This window comes from Schistocerca gregaria, chromosome 8 (genome assembly GCF_023897955.1).
Source record: "Schistocerca gregaria isolate iqSchGreg1 chromosome 8, iqSchGreg1.2, whole genome shotgun sequence".
NCBI lineage: Eukaryota > Metazoa > Arthropoda > Insecta > Orthoptera > Acrididae > Schistocerca > Schistocerca gregaria.
In genome coordinates, this window is record NC_064927.1 from 182,125,258 (window position 1) to 182,144,059 (window position 18,802).

Genomic DNA, 18,802 nt, shown 5'->3' on the forward strand with positions numbered 1-18,802 from the left:
TTATCGTACATCACAGAAACGCCATGGACCAATTTATTTGAAAAAAAAAGAAAAACCTCGAATCAACTGGCTAGATGCTATGTGGTCAACTAGTAGTATCTGGAATCGATATCTAGCGGAATCGGGAAAATGCCAAAAGATTCCTTTAGTCTTGGTGAAACCTCCTCTCATCGGTGATTACTACACAATAGACATCCTGTTCGCTACCTTTTCGCCAGGTCACTGTCCGATTGATCTGAGTGATCAGATAAATACCTGCATTTGTACGCAAAAATTGATGTTCCAGGCATTATACATTTCCACACTGGTTTTGAGTCACCATTTCTACAGATTCGACGAAATGATTTGACAGCCGAGACGAGTTAATGAACGGTGACGATACAGAGAAGAAATCGCGAGGCGAGCGCAGTGCCGACAGGCTAATATTCACCACTGCGCCGCCACAAGTCGTGGTGAGAGCTCCGCTGTTTCACCACGAACTCCTCTTCTCAGAAGCTCTTTCGCGGGAGTTTCCCGACAACTGGTCCCTCCTACCACAGCACCGTGTGCCACCGGCACTTGCTAACTAAACTGTTGTCCACAAAAACGCCTTTCCAGCACTCGTTTAGTATTTTTATGATACAGCACAGGACCTGCAAGAGCAGTTGAACGGAATGGACCGGTGTCTTGAAAGGAGAGTATAATATGAACAACAACAAAAGCAAAACGAGGATAATGAAATTTAGTCGAATTAAATCAGGTGATGCTGAGGGAATTAGGTTAGGAAATGAGATGAGTTTTGTTATTTGGGCAGCAAAATAACTGATGATGGTGGAAGTAGAGAGGATATAAAATGTAGACAGGTGATGGCAAGGAAAGTGTTTCTGAAGAAGCGAAATTTGTTAACATCGAGTATAGATATAAATGTCAGGAAGTCTTTTCTGAAAGTATCTGTATGGAGTGTAGCCATGTATGGAAGTGAAACATGGACGATGGACAGTTTACACAAGAAGAGAATAGAAACTTTCGAAATATGGTGCTACAGAGGAATGCTGGGTAGATTGCATAACCAATGATAGAATTGGGGAGAAGAGGAATTTGTGGCACAACTTGACTAGAAGAAGGGATCGTTTGGAAGGACATGTTCTAAGGCATCAAGGGACCACCGATTTAGTATTGGATGGCAGCGTGGAGGGTAAAAATCGTACAGGGAGACCAAATAAAAACCCTAAGCGTATTCAGAAGGATGTAGGTTGCAGTAGGTACTTGGAAATGAAGATGCCGAAGAAGATGGCGCAGGATAGAGTTGCATGGAGAGCTGCATCAAGCCTGTCTCTGGACTGAAGACCTTCATTGCCTACAAACTGGGAGCTAACGCTCCAACGGTTTCGGTATCGACTACAAACAAATAACGTACACGCAAATCTTTAAATAACGTCAGTACCTTAAGAGTAAGCAAGGTATTTTGTTCGACAAAATGAAACTTTTGTCCTGTATCTTCAACTATCTTATTAGAGAGACCATCGAAATTAGAATACCTACCAAACAGGATCGGTAGCTTCGCACTCTGCAATACATTGCCGCAATCATTTTATTCAGAAACTGATCCATGTGGCGGAGCGACTAATGTCTTGGATTTGCATTCGGATACTATGGTTATGTACCCGCACATAGATATATAATCTTATTCAGCAGCCATAAATCACTAAAAGCTGTAACGGGAAGTCCCTCTGCCTAAGCTCCAAGGTAACACATACAAAGGATTGTTGGAGAAATGTATGCAGAGTCCTATTAACGCTTGCGGATAAACACTTACATGGTTGAGAGTGGAAATAACAGTTACTTCCCTCCATCTATCGTTGACAGCGACGAGATTGTTAACATAGCTACGCCGCCCCTGAAAGTTCCTGGTAGATTAAAATGAATTCACTTACGAGTACTCGACTACAAATCTTCGGAAGTCTAGGTTCAGTGTTCAAGTATGGGTACAACCCGAAAAAAATAAATACAGTGCACATTCCACTGCAGAGAAAAAAATCCATCCTGCGTACTCAAATATTCTCTCTTTTGTCTCTGTTCTGGGTCATTCTAAATGTGTCTTCAGCCTCGCTTTGGCCGGCAAGACATGTTTAAAATTAGGTTTGTTGTTTTGTTAAGTACGACGGAATGTTTCTTCAGATGTGGGTGCATCTCTGAAGGAACATTGCATCTTTTTTCTTAGCGACACAAGCACTGCAGTATCGCTCAAAGATCAGACAGCTACAGGCATTGCAACATGGCACTACATGCGATTAAGACTGTATCACTGGGACGACAAAGAAAAGCCGTGGACTGGCCTGATGCTGCCCGCCACGAATTCCTCTCGTGTGCAGACTCTTCATCTATGAGTAGAACTTGCAACATACGTCCTCAATTATTTGCTGGATGTATTCGAATCTCTGTCTTCCTGAACAGTTTTTACCCTCTACAGCTCCCTCTAGTACCATGGAAGATATTCCGTAATCTCTTAACAGATGTCCTACCATTCTGTCCCTTCTTCTTGTCAGTGTTTACCATAAATTCCTTTCCTCTTCGGTTCTCTGGAAAACCTCCTCATTCCTTACCTCATTAAACCACCAAATTTTCAACATTCGTCTGTAGCACCACATCTCAAACGCTTTTGTTCTTCTGTTCCGGTTTTCCCAAAGTCCATGTTTCAGTACCATACAATGCTGTGCTCCACACGTACAGTCTCATAAATTTCTTCCTCAAATTAAGAATTATGTTTGATGCTAGTAGACTCCTCACGGTCAGGAATGCCCTTTTTGCCAGTGCCAGTCCGCTTTATGTGTCCTGTTTGCTCCTTCCACCGTGGGTTATTTTCTGATCAGGTAGTAGAATTCCTTAACTCCATCTACTTCGTGATCACTAATCCTGATGATAAACCTCTCGCTGTTCTCAATTCTGCAATTAGCTTCGCCTTTCTTCGATTTACTCTCTATCCTCCTTTTGTACTCATTAGATCGTTCACTCCATTCAGCAGATTCTGTAATTAGTCTTCACTTTCACTGAGGATGACAATGTCAACAGTGAATGTTATCATTGATATCCTTTCACGTTGCATTTTAATTACACTCCTGAACCTTATTTTTATCTTCGTCATTGCTTCTTCGATGTATAGATCGAATAGTAGGGTCGAAATCCTTCATCCCTGTGTTACACTCTTTTTAATCTGAGCTTGGTCTACCACTCTTAATGTTCGCTTTTGGCTCTCCCTATAGCTTATCCCTATTTTTCTCAAAATTTCGAACGTCTATTTGACATAGACAGACGCTTTTTCCGCGTCAAGAAATCCTATTAACGTGTCTTGATTTTTCTTCAGTTCTGCTTTCATTTATCAACTGCAACGTCAGAATTGCTTCTCTGGTGCCCTGACATTTCCTAAGGCCAAATTGATTGTCAACTATCGCATGTTCAATTTTCTTTTCTATTCTTCTGTATATTATTGTTGTCAGCAACTTGGAGTCATGAGCTATTAAGCTGCTCTTGAAGTTTTCAGGATTGTGAGGATGCTATTTTCCCGAAAGTCAGATGGTAAATCGCCAGATTCATTTATTCTACCCACCAACGTGACTAACCGTTTTGTTACCAGTTACTCCAATGATTTTAGAAGCCTGATGGAATTTTATCAGTCCCTACTGCCTTATTTGATCTTAAGTCTTCGAAGGCTCTTTTAAATTCTGATTCTATTACTGGATCCCCTATCTCTTCTGTACCGACTCCTGTTTCTTCCTCTACCACGTCATCAGTCAAGCGTTCCCCCTAATGGAGACCTTCAATGTATTCTTTCCCCCTATCCACTCTCTCCTCTGCATTTAACAGTGGAATTCCCATTGCATTCTTAATGTTACCACATTTACTTTAATTTCACCGAAAGTTATTTCGGCTTTTTTAAATACTGGGTCAGTCCTTCCAACAATCAATTATTTTCCAAACTCTTCACATTTTTCATGTAGCCACTTCTAGCTTTCCTGCACTTTCTATTTGTTTCATTCATAAGTGACTTGTATTTCTATATTGCTGAATTTCCCTGGACATTTTTGTATTTCCTTCTTTCTTCGATGAACTGAAGTACTTCTGTTATGCATGGTTATTTCGCAGATTTTTTCCAACTTCTGTGATCTCTCCTTTTTGGAGATGTCCATTCCTTTTCAATTGATATCCTACCAACGTATACCTTATTGTAGTACCTATGGCCTCAGACAACTTCAAGCGTCTCCCTAGTTCTTCAATATCACATTTCATTGTGCATTGATTCTTTTTGACTAGTCTCTTAAACTTCAGCCTACTCTTCGTCATTGCTAAATCGGGATCTGAGGTACGCCTTTCAGTCCGATATCTGATTTAGGAATATCTACTTGACCTTGATGTAATCAAACTGGGATCTTGCCGTATCTCCCATCCTTTTCCAAATACACTTCCTCCTCTTGTGATTCTTGAACAAAGTATTCGCTATTACTAGCTGAAATTTATTACAGAACTCAATTAGCCTTTCTCCTCTTTCACTCCTAGTAACAAGTCCATATTATCCCGTAACCCTTTCTTCTAGTCCTTCACCTATAACCGCATTCCAATCCCCACTGTCACAGTATCATATCCCTTCGCTGTCGATATAGAGATGGCTAATAAAAACGATCAGACATGTACAATAAGGTAATACATTAATAAGTTTATTTACAATAGGCCTACGTAAGTTGATAATTGAGGTATACTTAACTGCGAAGTGCTGTGGGTTCTATTGTGGTACTGAACTACATACAGTGAGACTAATGCTCTTGGTAGAAATATATACTTGAATGTTGATGCACTTATATAATCTCTGAATATTAGTAATGTTTAATAACGCTGTGCTGCGTTGATGTAAATTCCTCCCTGTAACCTTCTGTACTAATATTAAGTCTATAAGTGCATCGAATCTGAGGCGAAATTCTGAAAGCGGCTGCTTGAAAATATTTGTCTGTCCACTAGAGTCGCAAGCTGTGACGTAACGTCAGTTTAGAGTGCTGCGGCGGTGTGTATGCATGGCGACATCCTTCGGCGAAACAGAGAGCACGGTGTGCTGGCGGGAGGCTTAAATTTGCGGCACGGGACGCTTTGGGAACGTCGATAGATCACTAAAAGAGGTGGTGAAAGCTGTATGTAAATACCAAGTGAAAACTATAGTGAAGCACGTGGACAATATAAGAAAAATCAGACAGAAGTGGGCAGTGTTGTATGATAGACATTCATTGAAACAAGAGAAAATTATTAGAATAATTATTTTTGAATGCAAACTGTAAGTTTGTTATAACCATCTTCCGTCGTAACGGTGTATGTAGAAATGTTCTAAACGAAACAAATATTTTAACTGTATGTGGCGCCTGATGTTTATTGTGTGTTTAAGTAATACTGTGTGTAATAAATATTGTTAAACATGGTGCTCGTAATTAAGTCAGACTGATCACTCCCCTGCCGGTCCGTTACACCACAGAAAAGTAAAACCAAAGCTCAATTCTGTTGCACAGAGGCATTTACGCAACAACGTCTCACAAGCCACCAGTAAATGAAGAAGGACATGTCCTACTATATGATGCAAGAAGAAGTCTCTGCTACGCCCTTGATCAAGAGTCGCAGAATATAGTCGTAGATGTGTATGCTGGTTTCTCACTATTCTTCTCCCTTTTTTTTCGCTACTTATTTCCGTGTAAAGTCAGATGCGAGGAGAAACAGAGAGACAAAGTGATGACCTCGAGGTGTTTAACGCACGTCTAACTATTAATCCGTCCTCGCCAGCGATTGATGACGTTGTTACTTGGCAAGCGACCTTCCGGCACATGACAGCTGTTTTTAAAGCCTCTTTCCAGCTATTATCGCGGCATTTTTCGTCTGTTGTGAAACGTGGAATTGCCTAAAGTTACGGCATTCTGGTGTAATATTAGATGCGGGTTACAACTGATATTTGGTCTTTGGTGAACGTCTAGAGAGGTCGTCTGGCTAGCGTAGGAGTGCAGTTTACTGCGCGTACTTGTAGGCACAGAGTCAGATGCTCAGGAGTGGCCGAGCGGTTCTGGGCGCTACAGTCTGGAACCGCGGGACCGCTACGGTCGCAGGTTCCAATTCTGCCTTGGGCATGGATGTGTGTGATGTCCTTAGGTTAGTTAGGTTCAAGTAGTTCTAAGTTCTAGGGGACTGATGACCTCAGAAGTTATGTCCCATAGTGCTCAGAGCCATTTGAACCGTAAGATGCTCAAACTACTCCCTTGAGCTTGAGATGTGTCGGAGCATTCCGTGTGAATGTTGATTAGTGAGCACAGATGCGAAAGCTATGCTGCATACAATTTTTGACATTATGTCTGTGCAAATTAAATCATCAGTTGTTTTTGGTAGCCGGGCACTGTGGCCGATCGGTTCTAGGCGCTTCAGTCCGGAACCGCGCTACTGCTACGGTCGCAGGTTCAAATCCTGCCTCGGGCATCGATGTGTGCGATGTCCTTAGGTTGGTTGGGTTTAAGTAGTTCTAAGTCTAGGGAACTGATGACCTCAGATGTTTAGTCCCATAGTGCTTAGAGCAATTTTGTTTTTGGTAAAAACTTGCTTACAAAAATTCTTAATTCCGGTTTTGATACAAATCATCGTTTAACTGAGCTGGGAGTATGGCTCAGATGTTTATATCATTTGGGTAGCGGTATCCGTCGTCACTGGTAATGTCACAACGGCACCATAATCCTGAAGGACTATAATCCTGAACCCACTCTTATGACGGTTTCTAGCCGAATACAGTAACTGAATATAAATTATTGCTATTTTGGCTGTTTAGAAAATAACGTAACAGTAAAAAAAGAGCGTCACTGTAATGAATTGTTTAACTCACATCAGCTTTTTATGTTTATTATCACCATGTCTAAAAGTTTCTTTTAGTATGCAGCCACTCATCTACATAACCTCTTCTTCTGTTACACGCTTGACAGTCCTGTCTTCCCATGACCACTGCTGACCTTAGCGACGATAGAAACTTGAGCCTCTGTAGTCTTAAACTACGGCAGAAGTAAATTTCGCTCCTTACGAAAGGCTCTTTCAGACATTGAATCATATTAACTAATTGAAGTGGCTAGAACACAGAATGTACAATGATCCTGCAATGAAAATCTTCGTAACTTTTTGGTGTGGCCGTTTGCAGTCCGAATATTGGCAATTTTTCTGTGCCAGCCCCTTCACTTCTGTGTTCTGTAAGCTACATACGTTTTAACCTGCATTGATCTCCCTCTACATATTCATTCTTTTCTGCCAGGTACGACTCAATTCTTGTTCATTAATTATCTGATCTACCAGCCTAAACTTTAGCATTACTCTACATCATCACATTTAAAAAGTTTTTATTCGCTTCTTGTCAGTAGTCCACATTCCTCTTTTGCACAAGTCTATTCAAATTCTTACAGAAAAAAATAACATTTAAATTTATTATTTAGTGACTGTAAAAACAATGCTTCTGTTGATAAAATATTTTTTTTTTAGTACCAGTCACGAATTTATTTTCATTTGTCTTTAGCAAGACGCGCTTCGAGAAATTATTGCCAATTTCAGGTAATTTTTGTGTGTTATGCCATTTAACCATGATGTTTTCGATGTGCGAGGTGCTAAATTTTCTCTTACCTTTGCTGTAGTATGTAAATACGCATAATTTTGTAATTAATGATGGTTCTTTATGCAGAATTAAAGACGAATTTGGAAGAAAAGTTCTACTCAAGCTTTTCTTTTAGTTCACTTATGCACAGTAGTGAACTAATTATGCGTATGTAAATACGCATAATTTTGTAAATAATGATGGTTCTTTATGTAGAATTAATGACGAATTTGGAAGAAAAGTTCTACTCAAGCTTTTCTTTTAGTTCACTTATGCACAGAAACAGACATTTTATCATCATATACAATATAATTTGCATAATAAGTTCTGCCGTATATCCCACGAACATCTGCTAAAATACATCGCAACATTCGGTTTGAAGTACAGATCAAGCATAACTTGTGCGAGGCCGTGCTGAAAAGTAACGCCTCCCAGTTGTTACGTTAAAACTCCTAAAACGTTGTTAATTTTCTAGTTCTTTATTCCTCAAGACTATATATTTCCAGCCCCCTGCCACTAGAGGTCTTCGAACTATGGCGTGTAAAGTAACTGCGTCGGTGTGTGAGAAACATAATGCTGTGATCTAGTTTCGAATTCAAAGAGTTCATCCACACATGAAGCACCTTCTCCTTCAGCATGACAATGCAGGACCAAACACGAGCGCTATGATATCTCCAACGATCCGACGCCTTAGGTTCACTGCCATCCATCGTCCTCCGTACAGCCTCGACTTGGCCCCATCCGATTGTCATCTGTTCCGAAACTTAAAGAACGCCTTCGAGGATTTCACTTTGATAGTGATGAACCGGTGTGAGCAGGGTGTGACGTTACGGCTCCGTCAACAAAGCTAAGCATTCCACAGCGACGGCATCAAAAAACTGGTCTCTCGCTGGTAGAAATGTGTTCTTCGCCAGGGTGACTAGTTGAGGAATAAATATGCAGACGTGAGGAATAGAGTTGTAGAATCTTAATAACGTTTCTTTTATTTAAAAAGATTCAAGAGCTTTCACACAAAAAATGAACATTTTAGTTTTCAGAACCCTCTGTTGAGGGATTAAGTTTTTACTAATCCCTCAACAGAGTGTGTCTTTTTCTTTTTCAGGTTATCCCAGCTAGGACCAATCAACAAGAGTGGTAATATATCTTTCTCTCTCTCTTACAGGAACCGCAGGAATGACAAATTTTTGTCTAAACTGCACCACCACGAGCCAAGGACAGGCTCGTTATTCCAACGTCACCGTCAGCACCCTCTCTTTCGTATTCAGTCACTGAAACTCTTGTGTTGGTCCGTGCCTGCGCAAAGCAATATGGGATTGTGGGTCCGCTTTGAGGGAAACTTTTTCGTTTATTTACTACCCCAAACTAGTTTCAGCGAAATATCGTCATCGTCAGTGGGTTTATTTTTTTCCTTTTTTTTTTACTTAAAGTCATTTCCACGTTTCTTGCCGATTTCTCGGTATACAGTAGCTCATATTAGCTTGTTGGCCTTGAGTGCTCCGAAAGCACAGATAAAGGACAAATTTCCACCTTGGTAGTATTTCATCCAGTGAGTAGAATTGCGTAATATTTCAAATGGTAAAAAGTTACGCTTTTTCAACGTTTTCAGAACACCTGAATGTCGACCAGCTACAGGGACATGCTGTATGTCGGAGAACGGCAACAAACATAGATATTATGTAATGAATTTGAAGTTAAAAGAATAAAGAAACCCATTGATGATGGCGGTATTTCTCTGAAACTGGTTTGGGGCAGTAAATAAACAAAAAGCGTTTGCAGCAATGCGAACGCACGATCCCACATAATTAGTACTGGAAGCAGGATTACAGAAAATGTATATAGGGGTTTTAACACAAGAATTTTCGTCCTTTCCTCTCTCTCTGTCTCCCTCCCTTCCTCCCTCCCTCCCTCTCTCTCTCTCTCTCTCTCTCTCTCTCTCTCTCTCCTGACGCGCGCGCGCGCACACACACACACACAACTATGTGTGTGTGTGTGTGTGTCTGTGTGTGTGTGTGTCGAGAGAGAGAGAGCGAGTACAAATTATGTGGGATCGTGCGTTCGCCTGGATGCAAATGCTATTTGTTTATTTACTTCTCATTGAGAACTATGAGATGGGCTACCGCGACTGTTGTGTAGATTGTGTGTGTACCTCAGCCTCTCTTGTTTCGGTTATCTAGAGAAGTCGCTCAAGACTATTCCCACAAACTACGTGACTACGTCAGTAATGACACAGGCACTTAAAATTCCTCCCGATCGTTTACCCCGAATGGCTCAGCTTCATGCGGTAGTCAAAACCGCTTGGAACTATTTCCTGCAGTCTCTGTTTTTCAACTCAAGTTCATAACCGCTCGTAACTACTAGCAAAGGTTTTGTTTTACTGTCAAACTCTATAATACATGGGTCTTTGGTGGCTCTGTGGGTATCAGACTACAAATCCCAACGTCCGATGTTCAATGCCTGGTTGCTTTTTTTCTGTCGCTTATCGCGTGGACCATCTCTCTGTTTTTCAAATTTATAAATCAATATCAAAAACACCAAGTAATGCTGCAGTTAGGAGTCCACGCTAAACTGTACATTCCTCTATAAGTGGCAAAGTAAGTCTGCTAAGAGGTTGGACGGAGGCAAGAGCTTATCACCTGCAGCAAGTCCTCTCATTGTGCTGTAGTGTTGAACCTAACCCTCGGCCTCTGCTAAGATTTACTTGGCCTACTTTCAGGCGAAACCATGTTCCTTCACTCAGTGTAAACGTCGTCCAGAATGGGGTATTTTGTTTTAATGTGCGGCTCAAAATTGACAGAAGCGACGTAAAATTGCTTAGATATTAAACTTACACTGAAAGAAAGTTTCTGGAGGTACGCATATCAGTCAAGTCCAAACCACTACTAATGTTACTTCATAAACGTGTAAACTGCACTATTTTATGTCAGCTATCGGGAAAAAATGAAAGTCGTTTTCCTCTCATAACATTTTACGACAAAGATACCATACTTAATACAGAGCAGCTATCACAGGAAGCTCCAAATGTATGCAGAACGATTAAACGTATCGGGCTGCGATTTTCATTTAGCTATAGTGGACTATTTGGCGAATTTTCTGAATTACACGAGTTTATACTATGACCACATTATGACCACTGATCTACTATCGATATAAACCCGTTCAGTCGATAGCAGTGTCACCGGGCGACGAATAACTCCTAGTCAGATACACGGACGGTGCATGTAGTATACTGTCCGTGTGTAGAATGACGAAGGGGCGCATGATCTGTCTGAGTTTGACTAAGGGCAGATTTTGAGGGCCCGGAGGCTCGACACGAGTGTTTCGGAAACTGCTCGACTTGTCGGGTGTTCGAGGAGTGCTGAGTCTTCCACACGAAGGGAAAGTAAGGTGAAACCACGACCAGACATCGTCGGATTGGGTTGCCAATCCTCATTACAGATGTCGGAGGACGTAAGCTGGTCAGACTGGTAAAACGGGACAGGTGGCGTACTGTGGCAGAACTAACATCAGACTTTAACGCTGGGCAGAGTACAAGTGTGTCTGAACACACAGTGCACCGAAAATTTCTAAAAATGGCCTCGGCAGCCGTTGATGCATGCATGAGCCAATGTTAACACTGGGACATTGGCAACTACGACAGAAATGGGCACGTGACCATCGGCACTGCATGTTGGCGAAGTGGCAGAGCGTTACATGGTTTGATGAATCCCAATACTTTCTTCATCGTGGTGATGGAAGGGCGCGAATCCGTCGTCTTCCAGGGGAACAGTTCCTTAACACCTATAGTGTCAGACGTTGACAAGCTTGCGGCGGCTCCATTATGCCATGGGGAGCATTCACGTGGGCATCCATAGGTCCAGTAGAGCTCGTGCAAAGCACAACGATGGACAACGAGTATCAGAGCATATACACGCCTTCATGACCATCATTTTTCCCGACGGCAGTGGCATTTTTCACAAGATAATGCGCCATGTCACAAGGACAGTAGTGTGATAGAGTGGTTCAACGAACACAGTGGCGAGTTTCAATTGCTGTACTGGCCTCCAAGCTGAACTCCGTCGAACAAATCTTGGACGTGAATTAATGGGGCGTCGAAGCTCAATGTCCCCCCCTCTTCGGAATTTGCGGGAATTACTGACCTGCGTGTGCAGGTGTGGTGCCATCTCCATCCAGCGACCTACCAAGGCCTCCTTGCTTCTATGCCACACGGACCATGCATTCGTACGTCAAAATTGAGCGTGCCGAGTTAACTGTGCTGTTGAACCCTCGGAAACGGTTTGTCCGTACGGTGTATGTGCGTCGATTTGATATACATGATGGTAGCGCTCTCCAGCGGCAGTCGTGGGCTGTATCCGGTCCGCAAATCAAACATTTTGCTTAGGAAATGGACAGGCGTAAAATTCCTTATCAGATCTACTAAAAAGCACTCTTTTGCTCATATGCTACTCCTGTTATTCTGTCTGTACTATACATGAACAAAAAAATCCACTCATATGCTATAAGGCATAAAAGGAAGTTTGATACTAAAAAGACATCAGCTAACAAAATTTCCATTACAGTTAATCTGGTTAGTGTGATGTAAATTTACAATAGTTTTCCACATATAAAAATTTCATCATTCTCATTTTTTAGTAAAACCTTAAGCTCCATCTTATCCGATCGCTGATCCTATTCGGTTCGAAAACCTTTAAAATATACGTAATACAACACTAAACAAGAAAGGGGAAACTCTCTTACTGCAAGTAGTGCAAGTTCTCTTGAAAATAAAGCCAATCGAACACGCACACTGCGGAAAGAGAGCGCACGTATATTTACATAATATAAATTTATTTACAGAATACAGTTATATGAAACTAATAAGAGAATCTCAGAACCTATTGGACAACGCGAAGACGAATCGTGAGACGCGAACCTGCCAAACATCACGTATCACACTCTACAGCTCTACTACGCCAATCTGTAGCTACAGATCAAGTCTCCTTTCCTTGCATCTTACTGCCTTCTGACTGTCTTATTAACTGACATTGAGTTACACACTTCAAAAAGTTTTGCAACACCTCGGTTCGAGAGTTCCGGAACCTGTATAAAATATGGGAATAGAGATCGGCATAAACATAATTTCCGCCCTTTTTATTGCTCATGAAAACCACACATTGCATGCTGTACCAAGATACATTGAGACCTTCAGAGGTGATAATCCACATTGCTGTACACACCAGTACCTCTAATAACGACTAGCATGTTCACCTGCATTAATGCATGCCTGTATTCGTCGTGGCATACTATCCACAAGTTCAGCAAGGCACTGTTGTTCCAGATCGTACCACTCCTCAACGGCGATTCGGGTAGATCCGTCAGAGTGGTTGGTGGGTCACGTCGTCCATAAACAACCCTTTTCAATCTATCCCAGGCATGTTCGTTTGGGTTCATGTCTGGAGAATATGCTGGCCACTCTAGTAGAGCGATGTCACCCTGAAGAAAGTCATTCACAAGAGGTGCACGATGACGCCGTGAATTGTCGTCCATGAAGACGAATGCCTCGCCCAATATGCTGCCGATATGGTTGCACTATGGGTCGGAGGATGGCATTCAGTTATTGCACAGCCCTTACGCCGCCTTCCATGACCATCAGCGACGTATGTCGGCCCCACATAATACCACCCGAAAACAGCACGGAACCTCTACCTTGCTGCACTCGCTGGACAGTGTGTCTAAGCCGTTCAGCCTGAGCGCGTTACCTCCAAAAAATTCTCTGACCATTGTCGGGTTGAAAGCGTATGCGATACTGATCGGTGAAGAAAACGTGATGCCAACCCTGAACGGTCCATTCGGCATGTTGTTGGGCCCATCTGTACCGCGCTGCATAGTGTCGTGTTTGCAAAGATGGACCCCGCCTTGGACGTCGGGAGAGAATTGCGCATCATGCAGCCTACTGCGCACAGCAGTTACCACAGCTAACTACTTAAGCCCAATCTTATTCCATTAGTTGCTCCTGTGAACGTGAACGCGTTATGCAGGCCTTGGAGCCACTCACGTCCATTAGGGAAGTATTTACTGAGATGATGTTGGCCCGATGTACTCGATGATGCCCTACATCGTCGTCCTAAGAAGTACCAAATTAAGATCAGCCAATAGATATCTAAATAAGGTGAAACGCATATATGTTAAATAAAAAAACTAAAATTGCAACCAAGACTATTTTCAACTAATACATACCGTTTGTCTTCCATGCCCGGCCACCGCTTCTGTGCTCCCTTTTTCGATTACTTTCTCTTTGTTACCTCTCAGAGTTCGCTTTCGTCTACTGCTCTGGCAACTTAACTTCACGCTACCTGTCACGTTCCCGATGGATGTGAACCCTTCACCACCTTGGCTTCGTGCGGCGGCCCGTGTTCATTTTGGAATTCATTAGCTTCCAAAGGACACTTCTCCGGATTCGATCTTCGCACTCAGCTTAGCGCTAGCACCTTCATGCACACCCATGGTGTCCGGTGTGCCCTCGTCATTGGCACCGCCGATTTTCGGCATTGGTTTCCAGAACACTGTCCAATATTTACAGCAGAACTCTTCACCCTCTATCAGGCCACCCAGTACATCGGGTCTCTGTATGCTGTACAGAGTGCAACTGGTCCAAGGAAGCTTCCAGTTGCACGCTGTTGAGAGAGCATCTATGATGTTCATTTTGGTTCCTGGTAACGTCGATCTCATGGGAAATGAGACTGCTGACTCAGCTGCCAATGCTGCAGTCCTTCTACCTCAGCCTGCTAGCCTTTCCGTTCCCTCCGATGATCTCTATCTGTCGGCAGATGGTGTCACTTTGCCGTCACCACTGGCCTTCTCTTCACGTGACAAGCTGCGGAAAATTAAACCTCCTCCCAACGGCTAGGCCATCCTTCTCTCAGCCCTCACGTCGCGAGGAGATTATTTTAGCTAGGTTGCGTAATGGGTACTGTGATTTTAACCATCGTCATTAGTTCCGTGGTGATCCCCCACCACTTTGGACCCATTGCCATCAACCTTTTACGGTTCGCTATTTCCTGCCCCTATGCCTTTTTTTAACCGCTTATGTTCAAGTGTACATTTGCCGTCCGAGTTATTGGCTGTTTTAGCGCACGACGGATGCACTGTCGATTGCGTTTTACTTTTTATCCGTCGTAGCAATACGATGAAGAACATTTAATATTTGGTTATGGACCTCCACTGTCTGTGCCACATACTTTGTGGATCTTTCTCCAAGGAAAAGTCCTTGCTTTTAGCTCTTTCCTTCGTCGATTGGGCTCAACGCATAATCAAGTTTTACTTCCTTAACTTATGAGCTCAGTCGCTTCTGTGTCCTAAAACAAAACAAAGCAAGACCTCTACTGTCGTAGAAAATGTGAGAAACAGCTTCAGTGGCTGCCCCTAAAAATACATCGTGGGAGAACCGTCGATTTGGTGGAACAAAAGCATTTGTGAAGAGTAGGAATTTTGCGTTTAACTTTTTGGATCTATGCTCACGCAAACAGAAGCTGTTGGCCGGCTGATAATTTTTCCTAGAAGGGGAGCTTAGCAATTTTGTTATGAATATTTTCGTTGTCCAGAATTTAAAGGATCCTTGCCATTAGCGAACTTGATGAACTTCAAGAACAGCAGAGAGGACACATATCTTCTGGTGCGCTGTGTTTCGGCAGCTCTGCGAGAGCACACTAGTTTTGCTTCTCTGCAAGAGCTCATTTATTCTCCAACTTCGCCCATGACTCTGGATGGGGATGGGGTTACTTCCTAGGGAAGGTACCCAGCAGACAGTCTATAACCAGCCACTACCCCAATCTACAGCTTGAATCATTGTGAGAACCTACAGCACAAGCGAGATGGAAGCAGAATCATCAATCGTTGGGAAGCTGCTTAGTTTCGTCTAAGCTAGATTCGGGAATAGCGATCATGTTAATCAGGTGTTCCAAGGCTCGTGAAGGACCCATTAAGTTGTGGTATTTGCATGTGACATCCCATGCAAGTTCGGAGCAATCACTGTTCAGACATTGCGGTCGTTTCTATCTATCAATGAATACTCCTAGCGATCTTCGCCAGGCGAATCAATCATTAGTTCAGATTGCTAAATATCCAGAATGATTAGTTGTTTTATTTGCTCTGTGGGTTGTTCCTCTCGATATTATTTTGTCAGAAAATTCGTGTTAAGTGTTTGACGTAGAGGTTTTCTAGTACATCAGGGTGAAACTGGATCTTTTACCTCGCTAGGTAGATCAACCCTCTTTTATTGAGATTATTAATGCATTTTCAAAAGACTGACAGCCAAGACTCATTTGTCAATACCATGCTTCATTTTTCCGCTGAGCGACAGTTTACATTACCACATCTGAGCCCATGGGGAGGTGTCCGCCTCTCCAAAGGGCCAACTGATTTCACTGTGCCAGCTCGGTTGGTGTCTTTTATTCCAACCTAGTTTACAAATTCTTGATGAAGTCCTTAAGCAGTTGTTACGGTGTAAAGGTACGTGTGACTTATTCTGTCAAACGCTTTCCAGAAGATAGTTTTGTTGTTGACGTGACCCCTATCAAGTTTTAGAATCATTTACGGCCTGTACTATAGACATGCCTGCGGCAGTGCTTGTTTATTTGTCTGATATGATTTCCTATCTCACCACACCAGTTTCAATTTTATTTTAAAATTCTATTTAATGTCTTATAGAGTTCAAAAGGAAGATTGGGCTCCATTTTGGATAAATATTTCGCAGTTTGGGATGAGCACAACTACACCTTCTATAAAATCTCGCGAAGTAACGTCATGTGTTCAACTACAATTCATGACATCAGTAATACGCAGTCTCCCTGAATTTCGTATAAAACTCAAGGAATACTTCATCTTGAGCCTGGTGGCTACCCATTTTCTGCTTGTTTGAATGATTGGAAAATTTCATCTTCTGTGATGGAGCTGCATAGCGACCGATTATGTTCTGCATCGAGCTTATCTGCTACCTGTGTCAAAAGATCACGAGCATCTTTATGATCGCTAACATCTTCGCCACAGGAGGCTTAGAAGTATTTATGAACTTCCTGTAGAACGCCTGTCTAATCTCTTACATTGCCTTCATCCACTTGTATTCCTTTTACTATCTGTTGATTGCTCCTTTTGTTGTGTCTTAAGAGATTGTACAACACTGTTTCTTCTTGTTCAGCTTCGTCGATTTCTTTCGCTCTTAGGTTCAGCCCATCCAGCATACGTAAAATTTTAGCTTTAACCTTATTAATACGATTTAAGACAAAAGAAACGACGCATCACGAAGGAATTATCCGAATAGGATGTAAATCGGGAGATGTGATGTAAACGTTCAGAAAATCAAATGCTTACAATTTCAGAAAAATTGATGATATCCTTCTGAGGGATATTGTAGCGAAATCTGTCCAATTGGAGCGGTAGATCGCTAAAATCACGAGCTGACTGGAAGGCCCTGCCCATAATGCTCCAAACGTTCTCAGTTGGGGAGAGTTCCGGCGACCTTGTTGCCCAAGGTAGGGTTAGTCAAGCAGTAGAACCACTCGTCGCGTGCGGGCAGGCGTTACCTTGCTGAAATGTAAGTCCTGGTGGGTTTGCCACTAACAGAACTGGGCGTAGAATATAGTCGACGTATTGCTGCCGAAGATAACAAAGGCGATCCTGATGTGAAATGTAATGACACCCCATACTATCTGTCTGGAAGTCAGATCGCATGGCGATCGACAGTCAGATAAGTACCCCACTGCTATTCGGGGCGTCTCCAGACGATTCTTCGATCTGGAAACTCATTGACCGGAGTATAATTGTCTTCAGTGATGAGTCCCGCTTCGAAATGAGCCACATAATCAGCGATCCAGTCTGGCTACATTGATTCCATTTAATTCATCAAACAAACATTTCTCTATGTGCCCAACCCCCTGACGTGCCGTAAATCTTCACAGTATGTCGTATTTTATCAGATGGAACTTCAAAGGGCAAACTGTAACTTCTGACAGATTGTAAACCTAAACCAGTATAAATAATTGCAGACGTGCTTACTAAACCTCCATCATGTTTAAATTTACCGCAATCCCTCTTATCTTGTACTATACATTAACAAACGTTAGCACTGACACACTTTACGGACACGTCTACTCTATCGTTATCCTCTTGAACAGCGAAAAATGCACCATCATCCAATTTTACGTCAACTACCAGCCATTTCAAAAGGAGGTCGGAGATGGACGTGCACTGCTCCACTCTAAGCCAAACCTCAACGTTGTTTTCCGTGAACAAGACATTTCCACTGTACTTACGATTACGAAGCTACAGCATAGAAGGAAGCGGCGAGCGCACTAGCTGGAAACACAGTCACACTGTCTGCAGGGTCGCAGCGCGCCACTGCACACCACAACGGCCGGGAACGAACTGCAGTCTGGCGCGCACTCACCACTCAGCTAGGCAGACGCACAACTGGCAATACACACCCACTGTAAACTTTCCTTCTCGGGCACATTGGAAGCTTAAGTTACTAGCGCCATGTGTTTATCACCAGCTTCATCATTTTAGTTGACTGTGAAGAACAGTAGGTTATTCATTGTTGTTGATTTTTACTTCAGTGTCATTTTGTGGAAAGATGCCTGAGGACCCAGCTGTTCTAATTAAGTAAGTTCTCTGTTTCCCTATTTTTAATGAATACACACTGCTAATAACATAATTTGCTATTATTATGACTTATTTAAGGTTATTAAATTTTTGAGTAACATAATTGTATAGCATAATGCCTTATTAAATATTATTTTAGACTATAATGCCCGTAGTGAAGAACATTGAGAAAATGTGTGTGAAGATATTCATTTTCCTGACTTTGTAGCTGGTACTTCAAATTAACAGGTGCTACATTTGCCCATTGAAAGCAGACAGGAAAACTTCACAATAATGTAAGAAATGTAAATTACCTGTTTGTGGTAAGTGTCTCCAAATCACTTGCAAAATTTGTGTAGACTACAAAGAAAAGTTTTCTCTCTTGTTGTTAACATTTCATATGTAAACTATAATATTTTGAAGGAAATGGTGTTTTATTAATATTATTATTATCCAATCTACTTTTCAAATTCAAAGGAAACAAGTGAAGAAGGTTCAATATAAATATTTTTGGAATGTATGTTTTTTGTCTTTAACCATTTATATTTATCCTAATAAAATACTTTCAAAAAA

The 18,802-nt window shown here is 42.1% G+C and overlaps 1 protein-coding gene across 7 annotated transcripts in view; it reads right to left on the minus strand.

Annotated features, from left to right (window-relative positions):
- The window catches only part of LOC126283962 (aquaporin-like), a 388,928-nt gene that overhangs the window by 247,567 nt on the left and 122,559 nt on the right, over positions 1–18,802 (minus strand). The window contains exon 1 of one of the 7 annotated variants that reach the window (XM_049982417.1): positions 17,902–18,015. The exons of the other annotated variants lie outside the window; for them this stretch is intronic. The gene's annotated coding sequence lies outside the window, so the exon portion shown is untranslated. Of the gene's footprint in view, positions 1–17,901; positions 18,016–18,802 lie in introns of those variants that run through there. 7 annotated transcript variants of the gene reach the window in all.